At 46.2% G+C, this 20,989-nt stretch overlaps 1 protein-coding gene across 2 annotated transcripts in view; it reads right to left on the reverse strand.

Moving 5' to 3' along the window:
* Mrvi1 (murine retrovirus integration site 1 homolog) overlaps positions 1-12,493 on the reverse strand; it is a 168,794-nt gene extending 156,301 nt beyond the window's left edge. Inside the window, exon 1 of one of the 2 annotated variants that reach the window (XM_017803291.2) lies at positions 12,102-12,493. The gene's annotated coding sequence lies outside the window, so the exon portion shown is untranslated. The remainder of the gene's footprint in view (positions 1-12,101) is intronic. The other variant, XM_017803292.2, reaches the window with a different exon arrangement.
* Positions 12,494-20,989: the final 8,496 nt, after the last annotated feature.

The following is a 20,989-nucleotide window of genomic DNA, read 5'->3' on the forward strand; positions in this document are numbered from 1 at the left end:
TCGTATCTTGGAGACAGGAATTGGAAAGGGTATGGTTTAATAGTGATGTGTTTGTGTGTCAAGTTGACAAGGGGTCAATTGTGCTGGAGAGCTTTAGTGTCAACTTGACACACCTGGGTTGAGGGAGCCTCAATTGGGGAATTGCTTTCATTGGACTGGCCTGTGGGGCACCTTCTTGATTGTTGAGTGATGTGGGAGGGCCCAGCCCACTGTGGTTGGTGCCATCCCTGGGCAAGTGGGCCTGGGTTGCATAAGAAAGCAGGCTGAGCAGGGGCCAGGGGAGCAAAGCAGTAAGCAGAGTTCCTCCATTGCCTGTGCTTCAGCTCTTGCCTCCAGGTTCCTGCCCTGAATTTCTACCTTGGGCTCCCTGATGAACTGTGACCTGGGAGATGTAAGACAAATCCTTTCCTCCCCAAATTGGTAGTGGTCAGAGTATTTTGTCACAACAGTGGAGAAACAAACCAGGATACCAAGTGTCCCTTGTAAAACACAAATCTAGGATGCCCTAATGTCTTTAGGATTAGAGGATCAAATCTAGGATGCCCTAATGTCTTTAGGATTAGAGGATCAAATCTAGGATGCCCTAAGGTCTTTAGGATTAGAGGATGTCTGTGGTGGGAGGAAAGATGGTTGTAGGAATAGTGCTGTGAGGAGATCTGGATCACCCTGGTTGATCCACTGAGAGCTAGGGCCCCCTGAAGAGAGGTCTCTGGAGGCCTCCTGCTTCATAAGGAAACTGGAAGTAACTCAGAGGAGAGTTAACACCCCCGTTATCTCACTTGCCCACTGGGGACAGTGCAAGAGAGGTACAAATACCATCCAGAAATTCTTGGCGCTTACGTGGTCATTGAATGCTCGATACACCTTCCATATTGGACTCGTGTGTGTGTGTGTGTGTGTGTGTGTGTGTATACACATGTATATGTATATGCTGTATATACAGAAGCCACAGAAGTCAACCTTGAGCAGCATTCTTCAGGAGCCATCTACTTTATTTTTTTTGAGACATTGGCCTGGAACTCACCAAGTAGCCTAGGTTGGCTGTCCAGTGAGCCACAAGCATTCCCCTGTCTCTGTCCCCTACCCCGTCCCCTGACCCCCTGTGCTGAGATTACAAGCGTGACCTGACCACACCCAGCTTTTAATGTAGGTACTGGGACTAGAACTTAGATTCTCATGTTTGCTTAGCAAGAACTTGGCTGACCAAGCTATCCACCGACCCCACCAGAACCCACATTGGACTTCCTGTCATGTAACTTTTTCTGAGGTTTAAGGGGAGCAGTGTGTTTCCTGGAATCCAGGTATTCTAGTGTGTCAGGAGACAGCATGTAAGCTGTCACATGCAGACCTTTACCTAGGCCTGATGTGGGAGGCAGTGTGTCTCAGGGAGCCCTCGGGGTTCTGTGCTGCCACCTGCTTCTACATGATGCTGGCGCTATAGTCCTTAGACAGGATTCAAGCTGACAGGGCAACATGGGCAGGACCAACTTCTCCATCAAATGCAAGTAGGAACAAGGCCAAGGGCCCATGAAAGTGTTTCAGTTCCAAAATCAGAAAGAAAAATGGACGTTTAAGTGAAAGAGAGTGTTTGAGTAGGCATGTTTATGTTTCCACCAGCATAGTCATAAAATAAAATTTTAAGTTGTTTCATTTTTTTTAAACTCTCTTTATAGCTGAGGTTAACCTTGAACTTTTGACCCTTTTCCCTCTACCTCTAGAGCACTTGGATTACAGATGTGAGCCATCATGCCTAGTTTTATTAGAGTGCTAAGGGTGGAACCCAGGGCTTCATGCATGCTTGGCAAACACTCTACAAATGGAGCTGAATCCCCAGCCCTTAAATATTTTCTTAAGGAGGAAGGGGCCCATAAAAACAAATGAGCCTGAGATCCACAAAATGCTAATGACAGTCTGAGGTGGGACACAGGGAAGTGAGCTTGGTTATGCTGCCTATGGTGTGACTAAAACTGAACTCTGGGGAATTTATGAAAGGCTATGCAGGTAACAGGCTCTGTGGTCCTCAGGAAGGATGGAGGAGACACAGTCAGAGCAAGTGCTGTGTGGGTATGTTAGCTGCTTGAATACACCCTGGGTCTCCTTCACTTTGGGGACTCTGAAGGGTACCCACAACCTCCTGAACTCCCCCAATTCTAATGCCTATGGGGTTGATGGTTTCGATGTCCTGAGCTCCTCTCCCAGAAAGTGCGATCATCTTCTTCCAGAGGCAAGGCTCAAGGAAAGGGGACCAGGCTCTCACAATTCTGTTAGGGATGAAAACAAGACCATTGCTTCTGATCTCTAAAGCATGAATCAGGCGTCTTGTTAACAAAAGGACAGGGAACAGGCACGCCTCCAACAGCAAATGTTTTTTTTAGAATAGCCTGATGCCAGTTCAACTATTCCCAGGGGCACTGTAGGGCCTTTCAGAGTGAGAATAACAGCTGGCTCTTCTAACACACCTGCAGTCCCCCTCCTCATCACACAGTGCCTGTCACAATTATTGCTCTGGAATAGTCTCAGTAACTATTGAGTGGATCCTTGGGCCTTGCAGAATACACAGTTCACCAGCTCTGAGGAAAGAGGAACAATTTGCTCAGGGGCACAGCACGAACCAGGCTTCTATGCAGGGATCACTGCATCTGTGGTGATGGCTTGTTTCTGCTCAGGAAATGGCCTCAGGGGGTAGAACCTAGAAGACGTTCACAAACCCCAGCTGCATTCATTCATTCACTGCCTACCATGTACCTGCTACAAGCTGGACACAACACTATCTTCTCTGAGGACCTCCCTGGAAAACCACAGTGAGCTAACTAACCTTTTTTGACATCTCTTTAAATTTTTATATTTATTTAGTGAGACAGGGTGTCACTATGCAGCCTTGTCTGGCCTGAAACTCCCTAAGCAGACCATGCTGGCCTCAGACTCACAGAGATCTACCTGCCTCTGCCTTCTGAGAGCTGGATTAAAGGCAAGTGCCACCATACCCAGCCAGAATTTCTATCTCTTGATGAGCTGCATGCACTTTGTAGCAAGGGCCACATAACCTTGGCTCTGACACTTTCCAGCTACATAATTCCGAGTGAACTATTCAACCCACCAAAGTCTTGATTTTCTGAAAGTGGAGATGATGTTATCAACTAGCTCACAGGGTTTGCAAAAATATTAGATAATATAGGTAATGCATAAAACATAATACTTAGCTGACATTCAATAAATGTTAGCTGTCAGATTAATAATAACAAGTATAGTATTGTTCCTCTTGTTATCATATGAAACATATTCCTATAGAGTCCAGCAAATGGACTTTTCCTCTCCAAGCTCTGAAAAGCTAGGCTTTGCATATGGAAGTGCCTTTGGTGCCTGCCAAGCATCCTGGGTCTAAGGCACTAAGATCCCTGAGGTCTATTACCTACCACATCCATGTTCCGCTGGTGGACTCAGCAGGTCTAAGAAGCAGTCTGCCCCCAAGTCATGGAAATGCCTGTGAATGCCACACCTTCTGGAAATGTTGGCCATGTACAGGGACATCAGCAAGGAGAAGAGGTCACTCTCCAAAGGAGCAGAGGGCAAAATTCCCACATGCAGTGCATGTGGCCAGTCCTCTGGGGAAGACGTTCTATGCATGTGTGCTGGGGATCTGGGCTTTGCAGACAGACCTCTGCCAGGCAGAGAAAGACCATCCCTAGTTCACACATCTTTTTAGGACACTTTTGATTCCAGAGATATTCCCTTCTTGAGGAACCCTCGTTATATAAGGGATGATTCTCGTTGGCCACATCTGTGTCCCATAAACCTGACCACTGACCATGGCTGTTGCACCCAGGTTGGGCAAGTCCAGATCTTCTGAGAACTCAGAAACTAGGTACCAAGAAAGCTTGGTCAGGCTGGACCCATGCCCTACAGCAATGGTTCCCACTGTGCAGTTAGCAAAACTACAGAATAGAGATGTGCTGGGCATGGAGGTATATCCTTGTAATTCCAGAATTTTGGAGGATGGGACAGGAGGATCATGAAGTCAAGGCCAGCCTGAGCTACATAGCTAATTTGAAGCTAGCCTGAACTATATAACAAGATCTTGTGTCTAAAACTAAACAAAAAAAAAAAAGAAGAAGAAATACGAGACGGTCCAGCAGGACACAGGTAGAAAATTGGAAATGGTTTTCTATTTTTATTAAAAAGTAGAAACAAAATAAAGCTGCTTCATATTTGATAAATAGATTGGAGCCCTTATGTTGAAAGGTCACTGTCACGAACATGGTTATTCTTGATTATAAGCTTGACTGGGTTAAGAAATGCCTAGGGTATTGGTGAGACACACTCACAGACACACCCAAAGGTGACATGGCAAGTGCTTTACCCATTGAACCATTTCCCCAGCCCTAATTATGATTATTTATAGAAGATCATACATGCATAATGCTTTAAATAAAGCAGTCAATTTCCTCTTCACAGCTACTCTTTGAGCATTTCTATTGCTATTGTAATTATAGAAAAAGAAAATGTTGGTCATTCGTTCAAGGTCCTATGGCAATTTGTGATGCTGGGGTTTAAACTCAAATCAGTCACTACTCCTGACTGCCTCTGGTGACCATAGACGTATCTATGAACTCTCAGGGCAAACACTTTGGTGAAACATAGACAGTTATTTGTCTGTTATATGAAGGGCATGGCATTTCCAGCCAGTGGAAAGCTCATGATCCTAGACTTGTGTTTTCCCTCAAAACAAAAGAAAGGGCTTGTTCATGGGCAAGGTTATTAGATCTGATAAAGATAATCACATTCCAAAAAGACAAAAGAGGGGCAAAGTAAAACAGGCTGGAAGAGTGAGAATACAGCTGCCCCAGACTCCTGTCCTAAGAGCTTATGGCAACAGCTCTGGGGCCTCCTGTGCTTAGTTCTTGAAGGAGTAGGATCAGGGGCTTCAACATCTCAAACCTACCCTGAATCCCAGTGTAGAAACAGCAGAGACAGAAAGAGCTGCAGGTTTGGGAGTGTGGAGATATTTGCTTTGTTACTAGCAGCTAGGTTGGTGGCTTAGCACTTGAGAGGCTGAGGCAGGAGGATCACCACAAGTTCTAAGCCAGCCTGGGTTACATAGTGGGTAGGCCAGTCTAGCTACATAACAAGACCCTGCTTCAAAAAAAACTCCAAAGATTTGGGATTGAAGAGATGGCTCAACAGTTAAGTGCACTGGCCGCTCTTAAAAAGGACCCTGGTTCAGTTCCCAACACTTACATTGTGGCTAGCAACCTTCTCTAACTCCAGTTCCAGGGGACCTGACTCCCTTTTCTGCCTCCACAAGCATTGCACGCACATGGTGCATTTACATACAAGCAGGCAAAGCTTTCATACACATAAAATAAAAGATAAATTTTTAAAAATTTAAGACTAGCTACTAGTTAGTGGTCTTGGCTAAGTAACTTAACCTTCCCGGGTCAGCCTGTGGCTATTATCTACCTTGGATGGCTAACACATGGATTTAGTTAGATATTAAGTATACAATGCATGACTCATTTATCCTGCCCAAACAATGGTGGCCTAGAAGTAACCTAGAAGATAGTTAAGAGAACATTTTCTTCCTGCTTAGATTGCCTACATGGAACTTCAAGGGTCGGGGCTATGGCTTAGTCCATAAATTACTTGCCACACAAGCATAAGGATCTAAATTCAGATCCCCAGTACCCACGTAAAATACCAAGTGTGATGGTGCACACCCGGAACCTTAGTACTGAGAAGGATGAGACAGGATGATCCCTGGGGCTTCTTGGCCAGTCAGTCTTGATGAATCGGTGAGTACCATGTTTGGTACTCAAAAAAGTGGACACTGACAGAGGAAGACACCCAGAGTTAACCTCTGGCCTCCACAGACATGTGTACACACATGTACAAACACACACGCACACACACACACACACACACATACACCACACAAACACACATATACACAGACAAATCAATCTAGGTCCTTCTAATTGGAGCATGTCTTGTGCAGAGAAAACCTGTACCACACAAGTCCCCCACCAGGCATCTCCCAGGGAGAAAGGACAAGAGTCTATCAAGTGGAACGGGCAGAGCTGGGGCTCCTATTATCATGGGATCGTGTCAACCTCAACCCTCCTTGTCTCTCACTAAGGCATGGCACCTGTCTCTGAAGTCTCTGATACTGGGCATGGACCAAACCCTCACTATGCTGTATGAGAGGGTAATAATGCAGGCTCCACCGGAGGCATAGCTCTGATGGAGCTCAGAGGGGTATTCAAGAGGACAGCTCAGTTCCTCCTCCTGCCCCTTCTCTAGAGAATGAGTGAATGGCCCCTTCAAGCTCTAAGAACACATGGGGCAGTAGTAAGTCTGCTCAGGGCTCTATTAGAAAACTTCTGGCCTCCATGTAATACACAGTCTTCGATAGCAGCTTTATTAACTATATCAGGGAGATTAGTCTCTGAATCCCAACAGGCCTCAGAACACAGGGAAGGAAGGAAGATGTTCTTCATGGGGCCTCCTGAAGACTCCTCCAGGAGACCAAAGTAGTCACCGAAGAAGTTCTCTGCTCTCCTCTGTTGTCTACATGTATGAGAACAGGACTCAAAGTTACATACAGTCAGTGCTGAAACTCAGAGACCGAGGATAGAGAGCTTGCTGCAGTTTGAGACATTTGTCTGTGATGGAGCCACGTGCTCAATCCAGTGTGCAATGCTGCTGCCTCCCACATGAAGCAGCCTTTCTCCACATGACCATGAGGGGAGAGCTGGTCAACACTGAGCTCTCTCCACCCAGTCTCTGTGTATGCTGGACCACACATGTGCAACAGGTCCATGATATCTCTAGCTTGCTTCTAATGAACTGGAAACCTCCGTCTCTCTGGGAACATCTTCCTACATGTTGGCATGTCAGTGGAAGAATTTGCTGAGGCCTGTGTGTCCCTCCCCAGGGAGGCCACTCTGGGAACCAAATCCCACCCCTACAGCAGTCTGTGAGCAGTGCGCCCTCATCCCTCCCAGGTTCCTGAATGTCCCTAGGTAGAGCTTCCCCCACACTGCCCACACTAATGCTCCGGTTCCACCAAGCTTATGTGGGTCCTTTGGATGCTGCTCTTACCATTTTCACCACATCTATAGATTTATTTACTTAATTGGGCGGGGGGGGGGGGGGGGGGGGGTGTGGTGGCTTGAGACAGGCTCTCCCAGACTGTAGCCCCAGCTGACCTGGAACTCACTATGTAAACCAGGCTGGCCTTGAACTCATAGAGATCTGCCTGTCTCTGCCTCCCAAGTTCTGGGATTAAAGGCAAATTAACCCAAATGACAGGTTGAAATCTGGGCCCTGGCATTTACTAAGTTTGTGTTGTTGGGCAAATCTTTACCTTCTCCCTCTGTGCCTCAGTTTCCTTATCTGTATACTGAAGATAGTGATGGCAGTTATTTCTGAGGGCAGCCGTGAGGGCTCTGTGAGTTTCTGTAGATGAAGCACTGACCAGTGCCAGCACCCAGCAGACACTCAGTGTGGACCAGCAACCACTGTCATTACACTTATTTAAAAGGGAAATTTTATGTTCTAAAGTGAAAAAAATCAGTACCAGTTAACACAAATAGAGAGCTATGTTAAAAATAAATGTAGTGAAAATAGTTATTATAGTCCAGCTATGTATATATAAAATAAGTGTTCCGCCAAATCCTGCTCTGATTCTGCCAAGAAGAGAAAGCAAGGTCAGAAAGATGATGAAGGCGCACTGGGTTCAAACAAGGGTGACCACTCCCTGATCTGCCTGAGTCTGTTCTGGTTTTAGCCAGACACTGGACTTCAAATACAAATCCCTCCTTGGTGTGAAAGACCAAGAAGAACTTGACAAAGTGTTCTGACAATGTAACTGTCTGTAGAAGGCTGGTCAGTGTCCCACTTACAATTACTTTTCAGAACAAGCCCATGTAGCAGGCCACACAGCGTAGATCAACCTTTGAGAGCTGAGCCCCCAAGTGCCAGCCATTGTACCATTTTCCCCAAGTGGGAAAGCCATTGTACTGTGTGTGTCTCTGAGATAACCCTCTAAGGAAACCCCACATTGCAAAGGCCACTGACAGGAAAGATGATTAAACTGGCACAGCTCAAATGACTCTGCAAAACACTATCCCAAAATCATGCTTGAATAATCTTTAATGATACAGAGAAAAAGATTATGATGGAATGTTTTGCTTTGAAAAAATCAGACTACAATACCATTTAAGGTCTTAGTTTTGTAAAATGTAGAGAAATATAAAGAGTCTACTGGGCTGGGGATGTAGCTCCATTGGTAGAGGGCTTGCCTACCTCGCACGCGTGAAGCCCTGGAGTTGGTTGATCCCCAGCAGCACATACAGCAGATATGGTGGGGCATACCGAGGCAGGAGAATCAGAGGTTCAAAGTCATCCTTGTCTACATATTGAGTTTAAGGTCAGTCTGAGTGATGTAAGAAAGAAGAAAAGAGGGAAGAAAGGGAAGGAGAGGACAGGACAGGACAGGACAGGAGTCTACAAAGTCTACAGTCATCTCTCCTAGAACAAGCTCAAACTCACATGACCTCAAAAGCCAAGCAGGGTCTGGCCTAGTTAGAACTTGAATGGGGGCACTGGAGAGATGGCTCAGCAGTCAGGAGCACTGTCTGTTCTTGCAGAAGATCCGGGATTGATTCCCAGCATCCACATGGCAACTAATAACCATCTGTAACTCCAGTTCCAGGGGATCCAATGCCCTCTTCTGTCATTCCACAGGCATTGCATGACATGGGTGCATTTACATGCAGGCATAACACCCATACACATAAAATAAAAATAAATTAATAAAAAGAACCTGAATGGTAGAAGCATTAACACCCCATAATTTCAGCAATATTTACCTCTGAGTGATGAGATTCTGAAGGGGTTCTTAGCTTTATAATTAGCTGTTTCTGGAACTCACTATGTGGACTAGGCTGGCCTTGAACTCACAGAGATCCGCCTGCCTCTGCTGGGATTAAAGTTTTGCTCAACCACACTTGGAGGAAGCACAGGCATTTCTAAGTCAGGACTCAGGACATCATCTGGGTTTTGCCTCTGGGTGGCATGAACACCTCCCAGTGCTTGGATTAAAGAAAAATAATGGGGGAAGAAAGTAGAGCTGAATAAGCCCAGTTCTCTTTTATATTAATAACTTTAATTGTATTTTTAATCATACAGTTACTGGAAAGGCATTTGGTTGAATTTAAGATTGTTTTTGAGAATTTCGCACCTATGTACAACGTACTGTGATCATATTCACCCTCGTTACCCTCTCTCACCCACTTCCTACTCCTCCTGACTGCTTTCTCTACTAGTTAGTCCTCTCTTACTTTCATGTCTTTTTTATTTATTTTTTTGGCCCATTAAGTTTAATTAGTGTTTGTGTGGGCATGGGTAAGCAGTTATTTACTAGCACATAGGTAACTTACCAGTGGACTAAAGAAAATGATGCTCTGGCAACCATTAACTGCCAATAGCTCCTTGGGGAGGAGTTCCCCTGCCAGCTTTTCTGTCTGTCCGTCTGTCTGTCACTTGCTTCCTATCTCCCTCAGAGAAGTCCCTGGCAGGGAAGACAAGGCTTGCCTAAGGCCATGGACAGAAGTTATCTCTGCTAAGGTGTCTTATCCAAAGGGCCATGTGGTGAGGCTGACCTGGGCTGTCACCTGAAGTCCAAAATTCACAGGGCTTGTTGTGATAGCCCCTTTCTCTCTCTTCTTGACTCTCCCATGATTGGACAATGGTACTCAAAAACTGGCCTGTGACCTGTTACTAAAGACAGGGTGACATTTACTGCAGAAAGTGCCCTACACTGGAGAGAGCCAGCCTGAGCTAGAACCCCCCTCACCACAACCAGCAGCTGTGTGTCTGAGTTCTAACACAAGTACTGAATTGAAGAACAGAGCTGGCCTAGGTCTGGGTACACAGTAGGAGTTCAGTTAATACCATTTCCTTCCCCTATTTTCCTTTGCATTTATTACACCAGAATGCCTTCTCTCTCCTCTGACTCAAATAGCTCCCCAGGGGTAGAGGCTTAGTCTGGAGGTTTTGACCTTTTCACCTGGACCTTGGCTTTTCCTTGGGCAGTAAAAAAACAGTCTAGCCACATCAAAATGGTAAGGATCAGTCTAATGGCCTTATGGGGTTACCCAAGTGATAAGGCAAGGAGAGACAAATAATAGAGCTCCCTGCATCCAGCATCCTTCAAGCCAGACTACAAGACTCTGACCATCGGCACCCAGGTTCTGTTTAACCAAGACAAACCTTAGAAGCATTGCAACCATTTATTCATCCAAAACTGATTGACTCCGAGTACCCAGTAGGCTCCCAGCTTCATTCTGGGTATGGAACACATAGAGTGGACTCTGCCTCATAGCCTTCAATCTCCTGTCCTGCTGTATCTCAGCCCATCATGTAAAGAATCCAGCTTCCTCCCACAGACTCACAGAATGTCTTATCCCCAAATTTAGTCTCCTGGGCCCACTGAGAATTGAGAATTCAGTTTTAAGTGAAGATTTCACATGGCTCTAACTAAACCTACCCAAGATACCTTGTCATGTGGTGGTACTTAACACCCTCTAGCCCAGGTGTCCCCATCTGTAAAGCTGAGGGGCAGATATAGCTGTCCTAGCATTGCTGTAAGATCACATTGACACCATGTGACAGCCCCAGATACAAGCTGTGTGACGTTTCTGAGACACAAGACAAGGATGGTGATAAAAATCTCTGCTTTGCAGGGCTCAGGAGTAAGGAGTTACTGAACAGCTTAATATCCCCTGGGTAGGAAAAGCTCTGTGTTGAAACCCCATGTTGGCTTCTTTCCCTCAGAAAACACATTTATGGGGATGATTATTGATCATATTGTAGCAATTAGCACATTATCCTTCCCAGACATCTCAGAGGATTCATGGAACTGTCTCCCCTACCACCAAAGACACAGAAAGAGAAGCGTACACATGCACACATACTATTGAATTGTGGACCAAACATAACAACAACTATTTTGTCCCTTGGTCAAAAATCACAAGCCACTATTGGAGGTCCTCACAGCTGTCAGGTGTGAACTTATGCAGCCCTGGGTTCCAGTCCCAGCTCTGACCCTTCTTGTGTGACTCGGGCAAGTCGCTTAACCAAGGGCTAGGTAACTGCACCTGCTGAACAGGTATGTGTTACCCCCTGTTAGGGAAAGCCCCCTCCTCCCAGGTCCTGCCTCCCTTGTGCCCCAGCCTGGCAGTCCTGGGCAGCTTCCTCCTCCTCCCTGCAGAATGCAGCTCAGCCAAGTACCGGGGCTGTTTTGCTTCCTCTGCCACCCTGGAGCTGCCTGAAGAGTGTTGCAGAACAGCATCTTTCGTTTAGGGAAGCAGGAGGGCTGGCCAAGGATCCCAGGCTATGTTGCTGTTGATGAAAGCTACACAGACTCTCCAGCTTTTACAACTGTTTACTGCACAGGAGGGAGCAGGGAGCTGGGCCTCTCCCAGGCCTTGCTCCCTGCCTTCTCTTTGAGAAAGCCCATCCTCAAAACTCACTCTAGGAATAGCTTTAAATGGCCTCTGGAAGGGTGCAGGCTGGGATACAGACTTGGACACACACACACACCCCACATCTAAGGAGCAGTGAAAGGTGAAAGGGCACAGAAGAAATACAAAAGGAGAGGTGGGGACAGAGATGGAACAGGCTGTGACTAGGCACAGGTCAGGAAGGTGAAGGAGAGAAACAGAGGCAGGGTCAAGGATGGAGATGGCCGGACCACGGGTTCATACACTCAGACTTCAGAAGGACCAAGGAAGAGACATAGAAACCCAGCAGAGAGAAAGCCCACCCCAACTGACTTGCACAGCTCTGGGGCTCTTCCGCTGCCACAAAGGTTCCCACAGGAAAGCCCAGGGTGAGGGTCTCCGTGAGAAGTCACACCTTCACCCCAATTTGGGTGTGCTTTCCAATGGCGAGCTGAGGGGGCAGGATTTAGTGAAGACTGGCAAGTTCATTTCTTATTTAAAACTTAAAATAACAGCAATAAAGATACTCAGTTGAAATGTCACCCAACCAGACCACCTCCCCTGAAAGTTAGGCGCCCCCATTCCAGCTCCCTGTACCTTTAAGGAGAAGGCGACTTGCTCTGCTTCCCTCTGGACTGAAGAGGCACGTTATTCTAGGCTATAGCGATGACTTACCTAAAACTGAGTTATTCCCCTTTCCTCCCCTGGCCAGCCTCTCTTCACTCTGGGGAGCTTTTACCATTTAAGGTCAATGTTACATCTGGCTCCCGAGCTGGGAGCTGAGGAGCTCTGGCTGCAAAGCTCCGGCTGCCCGCCTCCTCCTCAGAGAGGGGCTGGGATGAGGGGCTGGGACTGGGAACCAGGGTTCCACCAGGGCCCCCTGCAGCCTGACTGTGGGCTAAAGACCCAGAAGCCTCCCTACCAGTTTCAGGGTTTGGGGCGGGGGTGAGAGGTTGAGCCTGAGAGGTAGCATCTCACCCTGGGCCCTTGAAGGGCACCCCCATAGCCGATAGCAGTGTCCAGGGGTAGTTCAAGCTACGAGACACTGTCTTTGTCATATGGAGATGAAGGGGGGTCTACAGACCAGGCTCCTACCCAGGAGTGTCCAGAGAGCATGTGAGCCTGGATTAGACCCTGGCCCAGTGCCCAGAGAGGCTGGGTTGTTTCCTGTCCCAGGGATTTGGGGGCGGGTGCTGCTCCCATCCTGAACCCTTGGGATTGCCAGAGAGAAGCAAGGCGTGGGGAGAGGGTTTGGGTAGCTCCAGACCTGGCCCAGCCACAGGGGGCAGGTCTCCTACAGTCTTAACATGGCAAGCTTCACATCTATTCATCTCCAAATTGGGGGTGATAGTGATACTACAGGGTCCCCTGGACCAGGATCTCAGGTGCTGAATCACCATGAATGGGCTGTGTATTCCCACCCCACCCCTCCCAACACAGGTGGGGAGGGTTGCCTCTCCTAAAGTCCACACCCTGCCGACCCTAGCCCCTCACCCTCCTCAGATACAGTGCCCACCGAAGGCTAGGATCACAGAATGCCAACCCTAAGACAACCACATGGGGGCTCCACAGCCCCTCTGGAGTTAGAGACAACAACGGTGAAGTCCTTGGGCCCTATGACCAGAAAACCACAGAGTACTTGTTTAAATTCAAATCTCAAGGGAAACCTAATTATTTCAGTATAAGCATGCCTCAAATATTCCATGAGACATGCTTGTACTAAAAGATTATGTGGTGTTCATCTGAAGTTCAAAGCCATCACTTGCTGCCCCAGAGAAACTTTGCCAATCCTGGGCAAGACCAGGAAGGATTACAGGCCAAAGGCCCATGACCTCATGTCCTCTTGGTCTAGCTGCTGGTCAGTCACCATAGCTGAGACAGGTAACTGATCAGTTCTCCTCTGATCTGAGCCCATCCCAGGCTTTCTTCTAACATATCCTGACCTGTGTCTCTTTTGGAGTGTTATGAGTACTATTCCTGCTGGGATTGTAGATCTGTATGTTACCCTCATTGATGCTTGTCTCTTTTTTTAAATAGATGAAGCCAGGGAAGGCTGTCTTGGATCATGCTTTCTCTTGGGCACAAACACCTGTCTGTGAATACACATCCCACTGGCAAAGCCACATGCGGGAACGCCTAACATCAACCAAGCTGTCTAGCATGAATTCATCAACTCAACTGACTCTAATCTCCAAGTGTGAAGCCCTTTGACCAGAGTCCCCTTCCAGAAATCCCAATTGCATGGAGCTGGGTTTGAAGTAGGAACCAGGAATCTCAAACTAAGGCCCTCGGGCGATTCCCATATTCTTTATGTTAAGGAGTGTTGATGTAGAGGGTATTACGGGAACCTCTAGAAACCAGAGGTTGAGGTGGAACCTAAGGCCTGTATGCATGTGAAAGTGCATACACACTTGAATGTATTTAAACCATATATTAAACTCCTACTGTATTCCTAGAAGTACATGATAAGCTGTAAAAGCACAGTGTCTTAGGAAGCAGAATTACTACATCCTTCCTTCAAAAGAAAACTGAGGCTCAAAGAAGTTGAGCAATTTGTCAGATGTTCCTTGGCCTTGAGTGTAGGAGCTGAGATATGAGCTGAGGTGGTTTGCTCTAAAACTACCCTCTTTCCATCTGCTGCCCTTCTACCATGGCTCTCAACCTAGGAGTTATGCATGGCCTTCATGAGTCTTTGTTATTTGTGTTTCTCTTGGTAGAGGCCCAAAGTTTTCACCAAACTCACAAAGCAGTCACCAAGTATCTTTAAAAAAAAAAAATCACTTCATTGACACAAACGTTTTATAAAATACATTACTTGGTGGGTGTGCAAAATGGAACAAGCTCTGTAGAGAACTAGAGGAACTCAGCAGAATTGGGTTGTAAGGTTCATGTCTGTGACCCAATTCTACTTCTAGGAATTTATTCTGTAAACATACTCCCACACTTGGGAAATGACAAATGAACATGATTATTCCTTGCAGCATTGTTTATAAAAGTGAGGAGATTAGTAATGCCATAAATGTTCACTAATTGGGGGACACAAAAAGATGGGGTGTGGCCATAATAAAGGATGAGGAAGTTCTTGCTATGGTGATGGGAAAAGCTTCCAAGATATATTATGACATGGGAAAAAAGATAAAAAGAACATTGTCTACCAAATGGGTGGGAATAGTGTATGTATAGGCATATTTACATATATTCAAATATACTTATACACATTCATATATATTTAAATTCACAATTGCATGTGAGTATGCATACAAGAATTGGGACAAAAGTAAATAACATTAAAACTGATTATTCAGGGCTGGAGAGATGGCTCAGTGGTTAAGAGCACTGACTTCTCTTGCAGAGGACTTGGGTTCGATTGCCAGCACCCACATGGCGGATATGGACAGTCCTTACCTCCAGTTCCAGGGGAATCGGACATCCTCTTCTGACCTCCATGGCATTGCATGACATGGGTGCAGTCACATGCATGCAGATAATATACTCACACACATAAAATAAAAATAATTAATAAAATATTTTTAAAAACTAGTTGTCCACAGTTTGGAGAGGTTGCTCAGTGGTTAAAGGCACTGGTTGGTCTTGCAGAGGAACCCGAGTTCAGTTCTCAGCACCCACATGGTGGCTAACACCCATCCTCAACTCTAGTTCCACAGGATCCCACACACTCTTCTGGCTTCTGTGAGCACCTGGCATGTATGTGGTGTACTTACATACATGTTGGCAAAACACTCATACACATAAAAATAAAAATAAATAAAATCTTAAAAAATAAACTGGTTTTCCATGGGAAAGGGAGCTGAATTCTGTGATAAAGACTAACCACTGGGGCTGGAGAGATGGCTCCATGGGTAAAGGTGCCTACCAGCAAGCCTAGTGAACTAAATTCAATCCTCAGGCCCCACATGATGGAAGGAGAGAATTAACTCTGCAAGTTGTCCTCTAACCTCCACATGCCTACCATGACATGCATGTGCCCACATGTATACATATACACACAAAATAAATGAAATGTAATAATTTTTTAATTAACCACTATATCCACTGTGTGCCTTATTTATGCATTTAAAGTCTTGGGCCATAGCAATAAGTCATATTCAATAATAACAGTGATGTTAAACAGAGTTTAATTTCATCTTCCAGCACCACTCCTTCCAACTATCAAGAGTTCTGGATGATCCTGACTAAAGGTTATTGGTGTGCTTTTTAAACCTTTTATTTTTGAATAATTATAGGCACACAGGAAGTCATAAAAATATAATATAGTCCCAGCTGGGCATGGTGGCTCACACCTTTAATCCCAGGAGGCAGACGCAGGCGGATCTCTGTGAGTTCAAGGCCAGCCTGGTCTACATAGTGAGTTCCAGGCCATCTGGGGCTACTGGGAGACCCTGTCTCAAAAAGACCAAAAAAAAAGTACATAATCCCAAGTACCTCTTCACCAGCTTCAGTTACATATTTCAGATTCAGGAAACTGACACTTGGATGTTACTGTCAACTACACTCTAAATCTCATCCCAAAGATGATTTTTAAAATACAATTTTGCAGCTCATTCATTCATTTAAAAATGTTCATTGATGTGGCTGCAGAGATGGCTCAGTGGTTAAGAGAATGTGCTGCTCTTGCAGAGGACCCAGGTTCAGTTCTCAGTACCCATGTTCAGTGGCTCACAACCACTTGTAACTCCAGCTCCAGGGGATCTGACATCCCTTCTGACTTCCACAGGCACCTGCACTCATGCACACACATACCCAGGCACACACACGCACACACAATTAGAAATTTGTTTAAAATATTCATTAACTTTCTTTGGAAGCTGGAGAGATGGCTCAATGGTTAAGAGCACTGGCTGTTCTTGCAGACGACCTGGATTCAAATCCCAGCAGCCACATGGTGGCTAACAACCATCCGTAACTCCTGTTCCAGGTAATCCAATGCCCTTTTATATCCTCCTCAGGCATTGCAAGGCACGGGTGCGCTTACATGCATGTGGCAAAACACTCATACCCATAAAATAAAAATAAAATTTAAAAAAATGTTCATTAAGCACCTTTGGTGAGCTCATCCAGTGCTGGCTGATGGGATGTCGTAGGGATATCTGTGACCCATGTGTGCCCTCTTAGTGACCCCATAAGGCATGTGACAGCAACATCACAGAGACCTGGGATTCAGCAATGCAGGAGTGTAGACCACAACTCTAAAAAAGGAACTGTGTCCTTCACTGTCCTGATCACAGAGCTTCACAGCTTGCCCGAAAGCTGACTTTTAATCCTTAAAAGAGCATGAGCAATTACCCTGGCTATATTTATCCTTGTTCCTGGAGCCACACAGGGATTTGGCCTCACTCTACCAAAATCTCTAGCTCATCACTCATCATCGACTCTAACTTATTAGCGACTGTCATGTGTCCCCGACACAAAAGCAGTGGGCCAACAGAGGCACGCTGGCCCACAGATCAGGGGTGCTCTCCACTGGTCATCTGATCCAGACCCAGGAAAGAAGTTTTTAAGGCCCAGGAAAACAAACGTGCATCCTGGGACCAGAGGGACGCCAAGGGAGGAGACCTGGCCTCCTGCCAAGAACACAGCCTGCCCTGGGAGTTGATTGCTGGATGGCCTCTCTGGGAGCTTGAATTCCCTGCCCCTGTTAAATTTAGGGATTCTGTGAAGGCTCCGCACTTAGCAGGCTCGAGTTGAGTGGATAATGAGAGACCAAATCACCAGGCATGGCATCCAAACAACCATGGGTGTCATGCACCAAGATCAGTGTCAGGCATTTGGCCAACCACTTTGCCTACATGGTCTGATGCCGCCATCATTGCCAAATCTACATGATGTGGGGCTTCCCACCCCTACATCCTAGACAAAGAAATGGATGTAGAGAGCTGAAGGACCTGGCGGCTGTCTTGCAGTTCACAAGCTCAGGTCTTTCTGATGCTAGAGTCCCCACGTGACCAATCCAAGACCACAGACTGGGAACACAAAGTCACAGTCTCCTTCTCCCTTTCTTCCTACCATTTCTTTAAAATCATAGCATAGAGTCCTTAAAATGGAGTGCATATTTAAGCTGGGAGTGGTGGAGCACACCCTAATCCCAGCACTTGGGAGGCTGAGGCAGGAGGATAATGAATTCCAGGCAGCCTGAGCTAAGTAAAGAAACTGTTTCAAGAAAAAAAAAAAAGAAAAAAGAAGAAAATAGGTAAAATAAAAATGAAGGAAACGAATACATTTCAGGGGCTGAAGATATGGCTCAGCAGTTAAGAGCACTGGCTGCTCTTGCAGAAGACTCCAGTTCAAATCCCAGCACCCACATGGCAGCTAATAGCCATCAGTAACTCTAGTTCCAGGGGATCCAAGGCCCTCTTCTGTCCTCTTCGGGTACTGGACAACACAGGTGCACTTACATACATGCAGGCAATACACACATACACATAAAATAAAAATAATAAAATATCAAAATAAATAAATACATTTCAGCCACAAAGACAGGAGAGAGGGGGCATGAATAGACATTTCTGGAAGCTTACAAGAGAATGAGGCTAGAGAGGTAGTGCCTACCAAATCAGGGAGAAGGCCAAGCACCATACAACATTCATACCTGCTCTGAGACCCTGATAGGTTCAGGTGTGGCAAAGACAGGAATGAGATGAGGTGAAAATTATGGACAGAAGGGGTAGAAAACAGAAGATCTAAGTAAACGTTATACAAAATTTACATGAGACACCCCAAGCTAAAGTCAGAGAGAACTATAAAATAATTCTTGAGCATTTTTTTTCATAGACATGGGGATTTACAGTTCTGAAAATCTTTTCCTTACATCCTAGCATGAAGCAAATTAGCAAATACAGTGTGGCTAATGAGAGCCAAGTTTTTCATTGTCAACTATGAAAAAGAGAGAGGGCAAAATAAAACATGCACTGTTGTATTGGAATTGTGGGTTTTGAAGTGAATGAGAGACAGAGAGACAGCTGGTAGCTAAAGATGTAAATAGATACGCATATGAAATTGTATGCAGATTCTCCTTGACATAATGGAGGCCACATCCCAATACATCTATTGCAAAACTAAAAATATTATTAGTTGCAAGAGGGGGCAGAAAGATTATAAGAGCCAAAAGTTAGGGAAGACTGGATCAAAACAGTGTCCTCTGGACACGGTAGGATCACTGCACTCAAGAATTCAAAGGTGCGGAGGTTGCCTGCCCAAGACCTGCACAAGATGAAGCTAGTCAACATTCTAGCATGAAAGGGGAAGGGGTTTATTAGTCCCCACACCTAACTGAGGAGCTATGGGCAGTTGATGACTTCTGGGGATGAGAGAGTCAGCTTTCTTTGGCTCAGCGGTTAAGAGCAACTGACTGCTCTTACGGAGGACCCAGGTTCAGTTCCCAGCACTCACATAGCAGCTAACATCTGTAACTCCAGTTCCTGGGAATCCGATGCCCTCTTTTGGCCTCCACAGCATTGCTTGACACAGGTACAGGCAAAACACCCATACACATAAAAAATATATAAATACACAAAAACTTTTTAAAGGGGGCTAGAGAGATGGCTCAATGGTTAAGAGCACTGACTGTTCTTATGGAGAACCCGGGTTCAATTCCCAACACCCACATGGTGGCTAACAACCACCTCTAACTCCAGTTCCAGGGAAATCAAACAATGCCCTCTTCTGATGTCTGAGGACATTGCATGACACAGGTACACTTACATGCATACAGGTAATACACTTATACACATGAAACAAAAAAATAAATAAAATTTATTTTTTGGTCTTTTTGAGACAGGCTCACCCTGTAGTCCCAGCTGACCTGAAACTCACTATGTAGACCACACTGGCCTCTAACTCACAGAGATCTGCCTGCCTCTGCCTCTCAAGTCCTGGGATTAAAGGTTTGCACCACCATGACTGGCTAAATATTTTTTTTTAACTATTTTAAAAAGAGTGTGGCTCCTGGAAGGTTACCACACCCCAGTGGGTGGCCCCACAAACAGGAGTATAGGGACAGTATAAATTGGAGTCAATGAGTTATTTTTTTTTTAAAAAAAAGGACACAAAGTTGGGGAGTAAGAAAGTGGAGATGATCTGGGAGGAATTAAGAGGAAGAATTGGGGTGAATACGATCAAAATACATTGAATGAAATTTTCAAAGAATTAATAAAAGTATTTTTTGACCTCGCTCTGCTTCCCTGGGCCTGCACTACCTGCAGGCCTCTCTCCAACCCACAGGCTTCTCTCTCTGGGGTAAGTCAATCATGCCTGTTAGGGTTCCAAACAGCAGCAGCTTCCCCCCTCCCCAACAGGGACCTACAGACTTTGGAGCCCAAAAAAGGGAACTGAGCTGATAAGCACCTTGACCTTTGAAGTCAAGGGAAACAAACTCTGTTGAGAAGCAGCCTGCCTTTCCTCTGACCTCCAAAGATAGAATAAGCAGATTCTACCTGATAACCAGAGATTTCAGAAGATGTTTTTCTCTTATCTTAAGAGGGAAAAAAGTAAAGACTTCCAGACCCTAATCCTACCTGCTTTTCCTGCTTCCCCCTCCCTGATTTCTCCCCCAAACATTCCTCCCTTCCACCCCCTAAAGCCCCCATATATAAAGTCCCAGCTCACAGCCCATGGGCTGACATCTTTCCCTTCCCTGACATCTTTCCCTTCCCGGACATCTTTCCCTTCCCGGACATCTTTCCCTTCCCCGAGAGAAAGGTGCCCCATGCGAAATAAATCTGTATCCCACTGAGAATTCCCCAACATTCCTATCTTCCTGACATCTTTCCCTTCCCCGAGGGAAAGGTGCCCCATGCAAAATAAAGCTGTATCCCACTGAGAATTCCATCTGTGCCTTGGTGCCTCATCCATCCACTCGTGCTCTCCACCGCATGCACTCTCTCCAACATTTTTACCTATCAATGCCCTCTGTGCCTTGACTCCCCCAGCCTCCCTCACCCTCCCATCTCCCCACCCTTCTCTCCTCCTAGCCTGGGTCCTGCCCCATTCCTTGTCTTGGCACCCCAGACACCTGGGAAGCCACCACTGCTTCCTGATTATTTGCATCCAGAGCAACTCAGTCCCTTCTCAGGTCCCCAGGAGCACTGCTTCTGGGCCTGGCCCTGCCCTCACTTCCCTCTGCTTCCCTGGACCTGCAGCGCCCACAGGCCTCTTTCCTGGACACCAGGGCTGACCCTTCCTCTTCCTGGTCCTTTGCATCCAGACCAACCCAGATCCTCAATGCAGTCCCCAGGGGCCCTTGGGGCCACCTCTCACCCCCATCTTCCTTTGCATCTCTGGGTGGAACAGCCACCAGCTACCCTAGACCAGCATCTTTCCTGGGCCCGACTCCCAGGCCAGTCCAGCCCCAAAATTCCTGAAGCCAAAATCTATCCTGGAGGGATCCAGACCTTAGGAGAAAGCCTGAGAGCATCTGATCCTCATCTGACTTGGGCCTCTGTGGGAACTCCTGAAGACAAAAGCAATCT

The sequence above is a fragment of the Nannospalax galili genome, unplaced genomic scaffold (genome assembly GCF_000622305.1).
Source record: "Nannospalax galili isolate Female #2095 unplaced genomic scaffold, S.galili_v1.0 scaffold44, whole genome shotgun sequence".
NCBI classification, from domain to species: Eukaryota; Metazoa; Chordata; class Mammalia; order Rodentia; family Spalacidae; genus Nannospalax; species Nannospalax galili.